A 12,413-nucleotide genomic window follows, 5' to 3' on the forward strand; every position below is an offset into this window, starting at 1 on the left:
AATGTAAATGGGCAACTGTGTAATCTGTTAAAGGCCTTGAAAATGCAGAACTGTTACTGCCTCAGGTAGTATGGGCATTGTGGGTGGTGGAGGTGGCTTTTGCACTACATTTTAAATGGCTTGTCCTGTACTTTTACTGAAGATTAATTGGGGAATGTAATAAAACAATACACATTTTTGAAATTACAAATCAAATCATCATCATCATCTTTATTATCATGTAGCCATTAAATATTGTTCATCAGACAGTTATTACACTGGGATTTCAATTGCACATAATGCTTTTTTTTTTGGCTCAAAATAAAAACTTTTTCTAGTAAGAGGTTTTATCATATATACTGTGCCAAGTGTATTTCTATTAAGCACACAGTCTTTTGCTGCTGGCAATTAGAAATGCTTAAAATATGCTTAAAAGGAAAAAACACAAAAGTAAAAATTGCTGTGTATTTCTTTCTGTGACTTTCCTTACGTTCCCTCCCATTAGAGTGTTAAAAAGGTGTTTTTTAAGGTCCCATGTACAGTATATTTCCATTTTCTACTTGCTCTAAAGTTGGATACACTGCTACAGTTTTGAAGTGCTGTGGGGAAAAGGTCAAATGCCTTTCATGGCTCTCTATATTCCTACAATGAGAACCCATATGATATCAGACAAGCATATTGCTGGCAATAAATATTTTATTTGAAGTTGTTGTGGAGACATATACGATCTATAAATGTATAACTGTATTAGGGTCTGGTGTAGTTAGAAAGTAAATTGAGACAATTAAATCGATACACGTCCTGCCATGTGTCAAATGGTGGCATGTGGCTGATGGACTTGAATGTATCTGACCTGCAGCCACAGTTGGTCCCCTACTGCTGTTTATGGATAGGGACATTCAAAATGAAGCTGGAACAGTTGCTGATAGCACTGAGACATAAAGATGATACAACTAAGGAAAATGGCTTAATTATGAGCTTTAAGCAATATTGTATTGCATTCTCTTACTTTATACTTTTAATGTATTCACTCAACTCCTTGTTTGCCACTTTGCTTTATAGGAAGTTTATGTAAATGTAACAGCCAGATTAGATATTTTTACTACTTAACTTCTACATACGTTTTTGGCACAAATCACTTAACAAGGAAAAAGGCCAAACTGATAAAAATGAAATAAGGTAATGATATAAGGTAAAGAACTTAACAAAGAATTGCAATGCAATTTGATTTGCTAAGTCCCAATCTTGGCAAATACAGAAGCTTAACGTGACAAAGTGCTTCAGTAAGTTAAGCCCTCATTAACCCAATTGAAATGATCAGCAATGTTTCTGCTCAGCCATTCAAATCAATGAAAGGAGGACTTGGAGTTTTATTATGCAAAGCATGCTCATAGTTTTGGCACCACAGATTGGCAAAAAGCAAGCCAGCTGGTGCACGTATGTAGGAATATATGTATGTATTTTGACCCAAAAAACAGAGGGTGCAATAAAAATAAAGTAATTAAGTTACATATTAAAGGAAGCTTAAAAAAATAAACAAACAAATATTTATTCTTAACAGAACAGAATAGAATGTAGGAGCAAGGTAAATTGGTTTCTATAATTTACGGGTGCCAACCTTCTACATAACCTAGTGGGTTTGTCACTGCTATTTTTGTAGTTAGTCTTTAGTTTAACTTGGGTTTATTAGTGGAAATGATAGAGGAATCTTTTGAAATACATTTTGACTGATTTGTTTATTTTGGTGAAGAAATAAAGATGAATCATTCCCAGTGAATTTTAGTTATAAATGTCCCACTTTTGACCTATCCATTTATAAGCAGAAAGTCTAAGGTAATAGGCGGAAAGGTATTTTTAGTCATCTTATTTCATGATTACTATTTTAGGAGATTGGGATGGGGTCATACAAGCACAACTCAACTACATTAAAAAAAAATGAGACTTGGGAAACACATTGAAAAGCTCTGACTGGGAGTGGGTATAGAAGACGACACACACTGGGACAGGATATAACAGGCAAAGTACAAAGCAGATTGGACATGATGGAGTCGGCACATCAGTGATAAAGGACAGAACAGGCAAAGTACAAAGTAGACTTGACGGGTTAAAGTGGGCAAAGTACAAGGCAGACTGAGACAGGACAGAGCAGGATAATACAGACTGAAGCAGGATGCAGTAAACAAAGCACAAATAGACTGGGACAAGGCATAGTGGGCAAAATACAAACAGACTGGGACAAGACAGAGCAGGAGTAGATTGTGAGAGATTAGGGAAAAGCAATTCATGACTAAGCAAGGCCTCAGAGAACCAGATTCACTGTCAGGCAGAGTCAGGAGCAGTTTGAGGTCTGGACAGGCAGCAATTAAGCAGAGGCAGGGATAGGCCAAGATCAGTTTTACACATACACATATTTGTAAATGAAACAGAAGTTGAAAGCAGGGTCTGTCTGTCCTTTGCTATTGCCAGTATGTCAGGAGGGGCATTAAGACTTCAGTTTTGTGATTCTTGTACACAGGATTGTCAAGAACAAAGTTTGGGATTTGTTTGCATTGTTGAACTTGATGGGCTTCAGCCTCCTTTTAACCCATCTTAAATTTGTAACTGTAATTACAGAACAAGCAAGGCATTGTGGGAATTGGCTTGTGGAAAGCTAATTACTAATACAATTTTGTAGGCAGTAGGCAGCATTGGGGAGGGAATTCTAATTTACAATTCTTGCAAAATGTATGCAAAAGCAGGTTTTGGGTGTACATTACCTTTAACTAGGTAAATGGGGTCTCTAGGTAGATGGGGTGTTGGGTTGCAGGAACACCCCATAAAACTGCACACGTCTAAACATGCTAGACTAATAAGTACACTTGCATATGATATAACTGCACAGAAACTGACTAAAGAGAAAAACCAGAGATAGACTAGCAGTAAAATATGGCTTTAAGCTCACAGCAGCCATGGACCTGGGACAGGGAAACACAGCTTTCAAGCACATTTTAAATATCTCTGTAAAAGAAAAAAGTATGTTTGCCTTGGGGAACTAAAGAATAAAAATGTTATATAACCCGCATCTCATGGAAATAAGAATCCTTGTAAATACAATCAGTTAAAAATGTTGTCCCGTTTCTGGAATATTCAAGCTATTCTTCACTGTCCCCCTCTCAGCAACTTGCCTTTATTCATTCCTTCTTTATGTAGAAGTTGGGGGGTCAGTAAAGAGACCACACTTTTGGTTATTTTGAAAGCGTGAGCTCTAATACATTTTTTTATGCAAAGGGTGCAACCCCCCAAAGGATGTATTAGACCTAGCTATAAATCAAAATCCGACTCTGACTCCTGCATGAAGAAAGAATAAAGAGAGTGAAGAATAATTATTTCAGAAACAGCACATCATTTTTAATTGATCATATTTAGACATTTTCAGTGAGACATTTATATTTCTGCAATAGTTCCCCTTAAAGTAAAACATTTTGCTCACAATAGACAGTACTCTTAGGTACCCGAGAGGCAGGAGAGTAAGGTGATCTGTCGGAATTACCCTAGGCATGTCTCTTTCACAGACCAGAGTTTAAATGAATTTTTGCCCACACACCCTCTCTTCCAATTTAAGTTTTTACCTCATTACTTTACATTTGCTTGAGTTATTAATAGTGTGGGAAACAGATTCCTGACAGGTCAGACACGCAGCAGGCAACTTTTTTCTCGTACCCAATCTGTTGCCTGACAGCTTATTGTCTAAGGATTTTATATATTTACTTTTGGGATGCAGGATCAATGGATATAGAACATAAGGTAACCATTTTTAATTGCAATATTTGCCCTATAGTTAGCATTATCATTTGTTTCCTTTGCCAGCATAGAAAACAATGTAAATTATCTAAGACTGGAAGACAACACAGTAATTCATTTTAGAAACATAATCTACCCTTCCTATGAGAATTCTGTAGGTCTGTGGAAGATCAACAATATATTTGCAAGAAATTGGATCTTTTTCTGTTGTATGAAATTCATTAGTGTTTTTGCAGTTAGGAAAAAATGCTTTACAAGCGTTGCCCCCTTGTAAATTAGGAATAACCTGGCAGAGTTTAATTTTACTAATGGCTTAGTCCTGTTTATATGTACAATGCAAAGGTTTGCCTTCTCACGTATTGCTTTGTCTTACAATTCTTTCTCACTATGCCACTTACAGGATAAGAGACCACCCAGTCTGTTCCACCAGCATCTGGATGAAACTGACACTTTTGGAGGGAGGGAAGCTGGCAATGGTGAGTGAACAGAAGAATTAAACGATAGACCAAGCCATTTTCTTAAATTGTACCAGACATCATTCTAGTTTCGTGGAGAAAGTGATTATAGTCTTCATTCAGAAAATTCAAATCTATGTCTATATAGTTGTTGCCAGATTTTTCAAGATAACTTTTTCAAAAGTTATCAAAAAATATCACCAGGTTTTAGATGCCAAGCCTTTTTCGATTAAACGTTTTTTCGATTAAAAATAAAGAAATAAATATCTATGATGAAGATATATGTGATACTGTGCATAATATCTAATAGAGAACCATTCATTGGTTTTATTACAATTGCAATACTGGAATTAACTTTGAAATGGGTTTGATTTGCTGATTGAGGGAAACGGCTTGGTTTGAAGTTTGATCATATAATGTGATCCTTAGTGAATACGCTATTGAAGTGAAATCATTGTATCGTCTCTTGTAACAAACATTCCATTATCCGCACAATTTGCCATGCAGTTTTATGCAATTTTTAAACAGCATTTGCTAATGAATCCAGCTTTGTTTTTGTAGACAGTTACCCTATTTTGCCCTCAATTATGGCAGATTTGTTCACATTTCACACTTCTGAAGCAATGTAATGTTGTTGTATTATCTTTATGGACAGAAAAAAAAGCAGAACATTTTCTTTGATTTAATAAGACTTTACCAAATGCTTTTAAATACAATTTCAACTTTGTAAACCTGAAACGTATAATATTTTTATCTATCAAAACCTCGCTTTTGATACAAACAAAACAGAAAATATGTGTAAGTTTTCATGCTAATAAGAATTTACATTAAGCTTTTTTATCTTGAACTACAAGGCAGATTTTCATCTCTAGCTGGAATTTAAATGTTCCATTTGCTTAGAGTATATTTTATATTCAGGAAGAGTTAACCCCTGCTGTATTCTGTTCCCTACTACTAGAAAAGTAATGTGCTTGAAAAATGGCTTCTTGCAATACAGAGAAGGTATGGAGGGCTCCAGGGATACTGGTCATGTTTAGGTTACTTAAGCTGGCCATACACGCACCGATACTATTGTACGAAACCTCGTTTTGTACGATATTCGGTGCGTGTATGGCATGTCGGCGAGTCGACCGATATCGCAGGAAGCTGCTGATATCGGACGACTCGCCGATCGGCCAGGTTAGAAAATTTTGATCGGGCGCCATAGAAGGCGCCTGATCAAAATCTGCCGTCAGGGCTGAATCGGCAGAAGGAGGTAGAAATCCTATTGTTTCTACCTCCTTATCTGCTGTTTCAGCCCTGACTGTGTGTGGCGGATCTGACGATGTTTCTTGCGACCGATGGTCGCACGAAACATCGTTAGATCGCCACGTGTATGGCCAGATTTAGCCTGATCTAATCTTAAATGTTTTACTATGTGCAGTTGCCTTTTACAAAATGCCTTTCCACAAAAGACTTTCCAAGCACAGAAATGCTATCTCATAGCAGACTGAATTAAAGTTGCAAAACTCAACGTATCAAGAAACTTTCATATTAAGAAAACATGGAGGCCTGAATTTACCCAGTGTATCCACTTGTATTGTTTTTCATCCATCTGCGGTTTTCAATCAGTAGATACTGGTTATTGCTAAATAATTGATTCTCCTTGTGTTCGTGAATGTTTTGAAGCAAATTTGTAACCATTTTGTGCCATTGTTATTTAATAGTAGAAGAAAATTGTTTGTTTCTGTGTTCATTTCACATATTTAACATTATAAGTTAATATGGTGATAAACCTGAAGGTGCATTATAAATCCTCCACTTATTTATTAAAATTGTTACATGCATAGATGTTTAGGTCTATGTTTAGGTATGCTTCTAACCTTTCTTATAACTCTATATCAGAGTTCTGCTCAGTCCTAAGTATTTGCTAATGTGATTAAAAAATGTATTTAATTTGATGGATTGCGCAAAGAAAACTATTTGTTGGAATAGTTGCAAGTCATGGACTACTTACATTGGGCTTGAAAATTGTGGGGTTATTTGTAAAAATATTGATTTTTACCTAGCCCTCATTTATTAAGGCCTAGACACAAACCCACAGGTACTAAGGTCAGTAGCACATGGGGCAATTCCCAGCTGCTGCCTGTATAATTTTCAACTGGACAGGTGGCAAAACACTGCAAATTGCCCTTTGACATGGATGTTAATTGCCTGGACCCTGTAGGTGCACATGTGGGTTGGGTGATTATAACTCAAAACATGGCAGTGAGTGTTTGTGATGGCTAATTGCAAGGTGTGCAGGTAGAGAGAACAGGCAGCATTCAGACAATTACTATTTAGGTCAAAGGTGGGGGATTCCAAGTATTTTGCTACCTGCTGAGCTGGAAATTGCCATTGGTCTATGGAAGTCATTTTCAAATTGTGGGGCTCGCTGCCTGGAGGGGGATGTTTGGAGTAGTGCAAGGGGTTCAGATGAATGCTATTTGGAATCAGATTTCTATTTGCTCTTTTAGATAGACATGAAAGCCCACCTTGAAATTCATTAAAGATGAGATTTGAAGTAAATACTTATTTCTTAGAACGACGGCTGAGTGGCTGATGCCAATATTTCCCCTCTGTCTATAAACTTGGATGGAGAGGACTTGAACTGACAAAATCTGAAAACCACTGCCCTAAGAGATGCAAGGTAGTTCTGCTTAAAGAATGATGCTCAAGTTCTAGTAAGTAGGTGCAGAGTACAAAAGACTTGATACCTTGCTGCTGGTTTTTTTTAGGATCTTAGGATGCTCAAGAATCTTTAATGTCTTGTTTGATTCTACCAGTCAAGTATAAAGTCAATGATGATAAGTCGGCCTATCAATACAGCTTAAGTGATTCCCTGTGATTATAGAATTAAATGTTACTTAATTACTTTCAGATTCCGCAAAACTACTATAGCTATGCAACAATTTCTGAAAGCATTTTAGATATATATATTTGGACAGGTTTGCCCAATAAAGCAGCCCACATCCCTTTACTATTAAAATACAATCTGCAGCTTTCTGAATTCTAATGTTTGATTATATGCACATTTGGAAGGGAGTTTTTGCAACTGCATAAACTGAGGCAAGAACGGTATTAAAATAGACCATGTGTCATTGAAAATGTTGCCAAGAAAAGCATGCCTTTAATATCCAGCCAACATAAAATTATTAAATTACCTTGTCACGTAGTTCCATTACTCACTCATGAAACAGTATTTTTAGGCATTTATGTTGGAAAATATTGATCTCAATTGATATGAATCTTAAATGTATTTAACCATAACATTGAATTACAACTTGGATCACCCATTTACATTTTATTGATTTTTCCCTGGGTTCTTTAATATTTACTTGTTAACAATGATATTTTTGATTCATAATGGTATATTTTAAAAGATTTAGGGGCCGATTCACTAAAGGTCGTTAACACTTATCGCATAGTTTTTTGCGTTAAAAAGTGTGCAATAATTGAGTAGCGATTCATCAAAGTCATTTCGCATGCGTTACAACTCATATCGCATGCGAAAAAAAAGCGTTATTTCCATTGAATTGCGGTAATTATCAAATAAAATAATACTAACGCATGATTCACAAATATATATGCAGCGCTAAACGCGTGAAATATCGCAGTAATCTGTACTAATATTAACACCTACTTGAAGTAGGCGGTATTTAAAAAACATTGCGGTTTGTGAGCGTTTGGCAAGACAAGATGGAGTTTGCAGTCGGATTTTTGTTGGCTTGTGAAGAAGAGGATTAAGTATATGATTGCCCTAGAGTGATGCATCCTAGAGTTTTCAGGGAAATGGTCATTTTCATAATGCTAGTTTTCAGAAATGAATGGTTATGTGCGTAATAGCGTGCGCTAATATTGTGTGCTACAAAATAACGCAGTGCATTCTGTCCTTATATTGCAATATACTTCAAGCTGACCAAGTACGTCAAAGCAGGGCCACCATCAGAAATCATGGGGCCCCTCACAACAACATTTTCTGGGCCCCCCTCCTCCCACACCCCCAATGGCCCCTCCCATCAATACAAAGGAAATACAGACTTTGGTAGCCAGGGCCCCCCTAAAACATTTGGGGCCAGGGGTTATGTTTTGCATTGGTGCCAGGGCAGGTACCTCCTAAAACATTGCTAGCCAGCCCAGGGCCCCCTAAAACATTGGTGGTCCTCCCCCAAATTACTCATACTATGGCCCACTCCCCAATGCTTCCTTCCGCATCCTTCAGCCCCCCCCCAGCATCCTTCTGTTTCTTCCCGGTCCACCAAAGCATCCTCCTGCTCCCCCCCCCAGCATCCTGCTGCTTCCCCCAGGGCCCCCCCCAGCATCCTGCTGCTTCCCCCAGGGCACCCCCAGCATCCTGCTGCTTCCTCTAGGGCCCCCCCAAGCATCCTCCAGCTCCCCCCAGGGCAAACCCAGCATCTTCCGGCTCCCCCCAGCATCCTGCTGCTTCCTCTAGGGCACCCCCAGCATCCTCCGGCTCCCCCCAGCCCCCCCCAGCATCCTCCTGCTTCCCCAGGCCCCCCCCAAGCATCCTCCATCTCCCCCCTTCCCTCCCCCCAGCAGCCTCCTGCTTCCTTACGCTCCGGTGGTGTCCTCCACTATGTGTCGTGGCTCCCCGCTACTTCTGCGCTTTTATAAGGTTGCATCCCGTGGATGTGAGGACAGTACGCACGGGCGCAACCTTATAAAAGTGCAGAAGTATCGGGGAGCCGCGGGTCACAGCTGGGCATGCCAGATGAGGATAGGGCCCGGACTTGATTAAAGGGGGTCCGAGCTAAGGAAACTTTAGCATGGCCGGGTCCCCTTTAAACTTAAAAATGCCCGGGATGATTGTCCCCCTTGTGCCCCCCTGATGACGGCCCTGCGTCAAAGTCCTCACTGGTCTGGTCCAGTGCTACACTCACTTTTATCTGATTCATTAAGAATTCTACTGCTTCAGTATACATTTTACACAGAGACTGAGTTTACCTACAACTTACTTGCTTTCATTGTTAAAACTCCTGAATAGCTGCCTTTTTTATTGGCCACCATAGGGATCACCTGACTGTAGCTGGGAAGGGTCTCATGCCAATAAAACCATGATCCAATGAATACAAAGGGCTGGTTTAAGTATTGTGGCAGTTCAAGATCTGGGACAGTCACACCACAGTGGTTCAGACAAATTTGTGATGACCTATTGTGTGTATGTGTGTCACTGGCCAACCTGTGACCTTTGCTCAGTTTGGCTATCCATGTGTGTGACCATATGGCATGTATATAAACACAACAGACCTACTGATTGGATATCTTACTACTCTTGGGGCGTATTCATTAACATAGCAACCAATTACATCTTTGCTTTCCTTTTCTGACTTGTAGGTGACAGTTAAAATCTAATTTGTGATTGGTTGCTATGGACAACATCACTGGTGATGATTGTCTCAAATGTAAATGAATATGCCTCAAGTGTTACTTGAGATGGGGTGATACCAGTGTCTGTTAAAGTTTTATAGAAGGGCGATGGCAGACGGGAAGAAGCTGCAGTGAGGAGTGCGTATAGGAAAAGAAAAACAAACTAACAAAATAAATGTGCAAAATCATAGCTTATTGCAGCCTGTAGCATCAAGTGGGGAGGAGTTGAGTTGAGGAGTACATATCAGGAAATAGTTTAACAGATTACAAGTATGGGGTCTATTATCCACAATGCTTGGGACCTGGGGTTATCTGGAATCTGGATCTCCATACCTTAAGTCTTCTGAAAAATTATAAACATTATACACAGAGAAAAATGCATTAAGGAATTAAGAATTAAAAAAAAACTCTATGGAAGATGGCCTAACCATAATTCAGAGCTTTCTGGATAACAGGTTTCCCATCCCTGTACATACAGATTAGATTCTGCCACAGGAAAATTCTTTAGCACATTCATATCCACATATAATCTGTTGGGTTGTGAAATCTTTTTTGCTTCACATTTTATATATAGATTGTAAGCTCTATGGGGCAGGGACTTGCATTGTACTGTGTCTTTTAGTCTCTTACCACATTACACTTAATTGCTAGAAATGTATATATACTTGTTTATTTATTTTTTTATTCTAATGTTTATCTTCGCTGTACTTTTCTATACTATGTATGAGCCCCTATTATATGTAGCTACCCTAGTATAGGTATGGGACCTGTTATCCAGAATGCTCAGGACCTGGGGTTTTCTGTAATTTGAATCTCCATACTATAACTCTACTAAAAATAATTTTAACATCAAATAAACCCAATAGGATTGTTTTATTATAATGAATAATTATTTTATTATAATAGAGTCTATGGGAGATGGCCTTCCTGTAATTTGGAGCTTTCTGGATAATGGGTTTCCTATACCCGTAGCACTTTATAAATAAAGCACATACATACATGTGGGTTACAGATAGATATAATGTATTATATAATATTTAGCATTCTGCACTGGTTATGGTGACAAACTTACTTCAAATATGATGGCTGCCATGACTCTATTACACAATACAATAGAAGAGTGAACATTTCATTCTTTCTTTCTTTATTTCTTTTTCTAGTATAGATGAAATCCTGGGTAACGGACACATGTTCTTTGAGATTTCTATAAAGGGGAGAAACCAGGTGGCAGAATAAATGCATCCACGCTAGCATATAAATTAGCTAATTCAGCATAATTCATGTTTCCCAAGGTCACACTCATAGATCACACAATTCATTAGAATTCCTGAAAAGTGGCACTGACCAAAGATGTGTCTGATAAGAAAAAAATCAAGTAAAAAAAAAAAAAATATGCATAATCGATTGTGGTTCCCTGCCTTACAGAGGAGCATTTGCAGCTCTGGGAAGTATCATATGGGTTAAGAAGTAATTCTACACCCACCCACTCTCTTCTGCTTGTTATGATTTAACTCACAGCTACAGTTTGTTTATTTGCAAAACTGTCTTAATAAGCTGCCTAATTATGAAGACAATTGTGAAAGTTATTAAAAGCTAATTGTCGTCTTGTGACAAGAAGGCTCTGATGATGATTGTTTGCTTGATGTCGTTCTTGTGCTGTAATTTCATTTTTTTGAATTGAGTTTGGATTTGCACTGTTTGTGCCCCTATAACCCCGCTGCTTTCCTCTTGCCAAAAAAATTAACTAACAATGGCAGGAAAGTGTCTTTTTTCTTGTCAGAAATCTGTACTCTGCAATGCATGCCAAGTTTATACTGTTGGTCTTTGGCTTTTTTGAAACATGCATTATATACACTAATTAAAGTTAAAATTATTCTGACAAAATATTACCATTCAATACCAAAGTCTTGGCAAGGCTGGATGCACTATATCATATATATCAGATTATTTTGATAATTAATACCTTATAGTTTTACCTTATCAATTCAAAATGTAGGAAATACATATATAGTTACATAGTTCCAAACTATATGAAGCTATGAATCACTATCCGTCACCTCTTACTAAAAGCAAAGCAGAATGCCACCCATAGGGGCACATTCATCAAATCACGATTTTGAATCCCGAAATGGGTAAAATTCGGATGGGATACGATAATTTCTGATGATCGCAAGTATCACAAAAATGCTTACGAAAAAATCGGAATAGTTGCGATAATATTGTATTGGTGCTCCTAAAGTCACAAAATTTTCGTATTGAATGATCGTAAACAACGGGAAAACCTTTCCGGCTTTGATCCTTCTGTGTATGGTTTTGGAAGACTCCCATAGGACTCAATAGCAATCTGCAGCTCTAACCTGGCCCAAGGAAAGTCACAATACCGAAGCTTGAATGAATGTGAAACTTTCATACTCGGCACAACAATGCAATTTTGTCACATAAATTTTGTCGCAAAGTACGAAAAAGTCACACAAAGGTACAAAAAAGTCACGCAAGGTACAAAATTGTAGCAGAAAATACGCACAGTAGGAAAAAGTCGCATTCGGAGTGTTCGTACATTAATAAATGTGCCCCATAGTCTTTTTTCGGAAACTACTGTCCAAGATGCCGCTGAGTAGCCAGTTCGTTGTGTGGTCTTTTATCATATTCTCCATCTGCCTGCCTGCCATGAGCACTGCCTTCTATTATGAATATGGTGCTGTGATCGGGACATTGCTAGTGTGGGAATGATGATATTGGCATATTGTGTGTAAGCTTGCTTTCTACTAATATTTTTTGCATCCTTCCCCATCT

At 38.2% G+C, this 12,413-nt stretch overlaps 1 long non-coding RNA gene across 4 annotated transcripts in view; it reads left to right on the forward strand.

The window, feature by feature from the left end:
- LOC101732499 overlaps positions 1 to 12,413 on the forward strand; it is a 184,767-nt gene that overhangs the window by 112,831 nt on the left and 59,523 nt on the right. For all 4 annotated transcript variants that reach the window (XR_004223279.1, XR_004223278.1, XR_001171062.3 and 1 more), the window contains exon 3: positions 4,160 to 4,235. This is a non-coding gene — a long non-coding RNA (uncharacterized LOC101732499). The remainder of the gene's footprint in view (positions 1 to 4,159; positions 4,236 to 12,413) is intronic.

The sequence above is a fragment of the Xenopus tropicalis genome, chromosome 6 (genome assembly GCF_000004195.4).
Source record: "Xenopus tropicalis strain Nigerian chromosome 6, UCB_Xtro_10.0, whole genome shotgun sequence".
NCBI lineage: Eukaryota > Metazoa > Chordata > Amphibia > Anura > Pipidae > Xenopus > Xenopus tropicalis.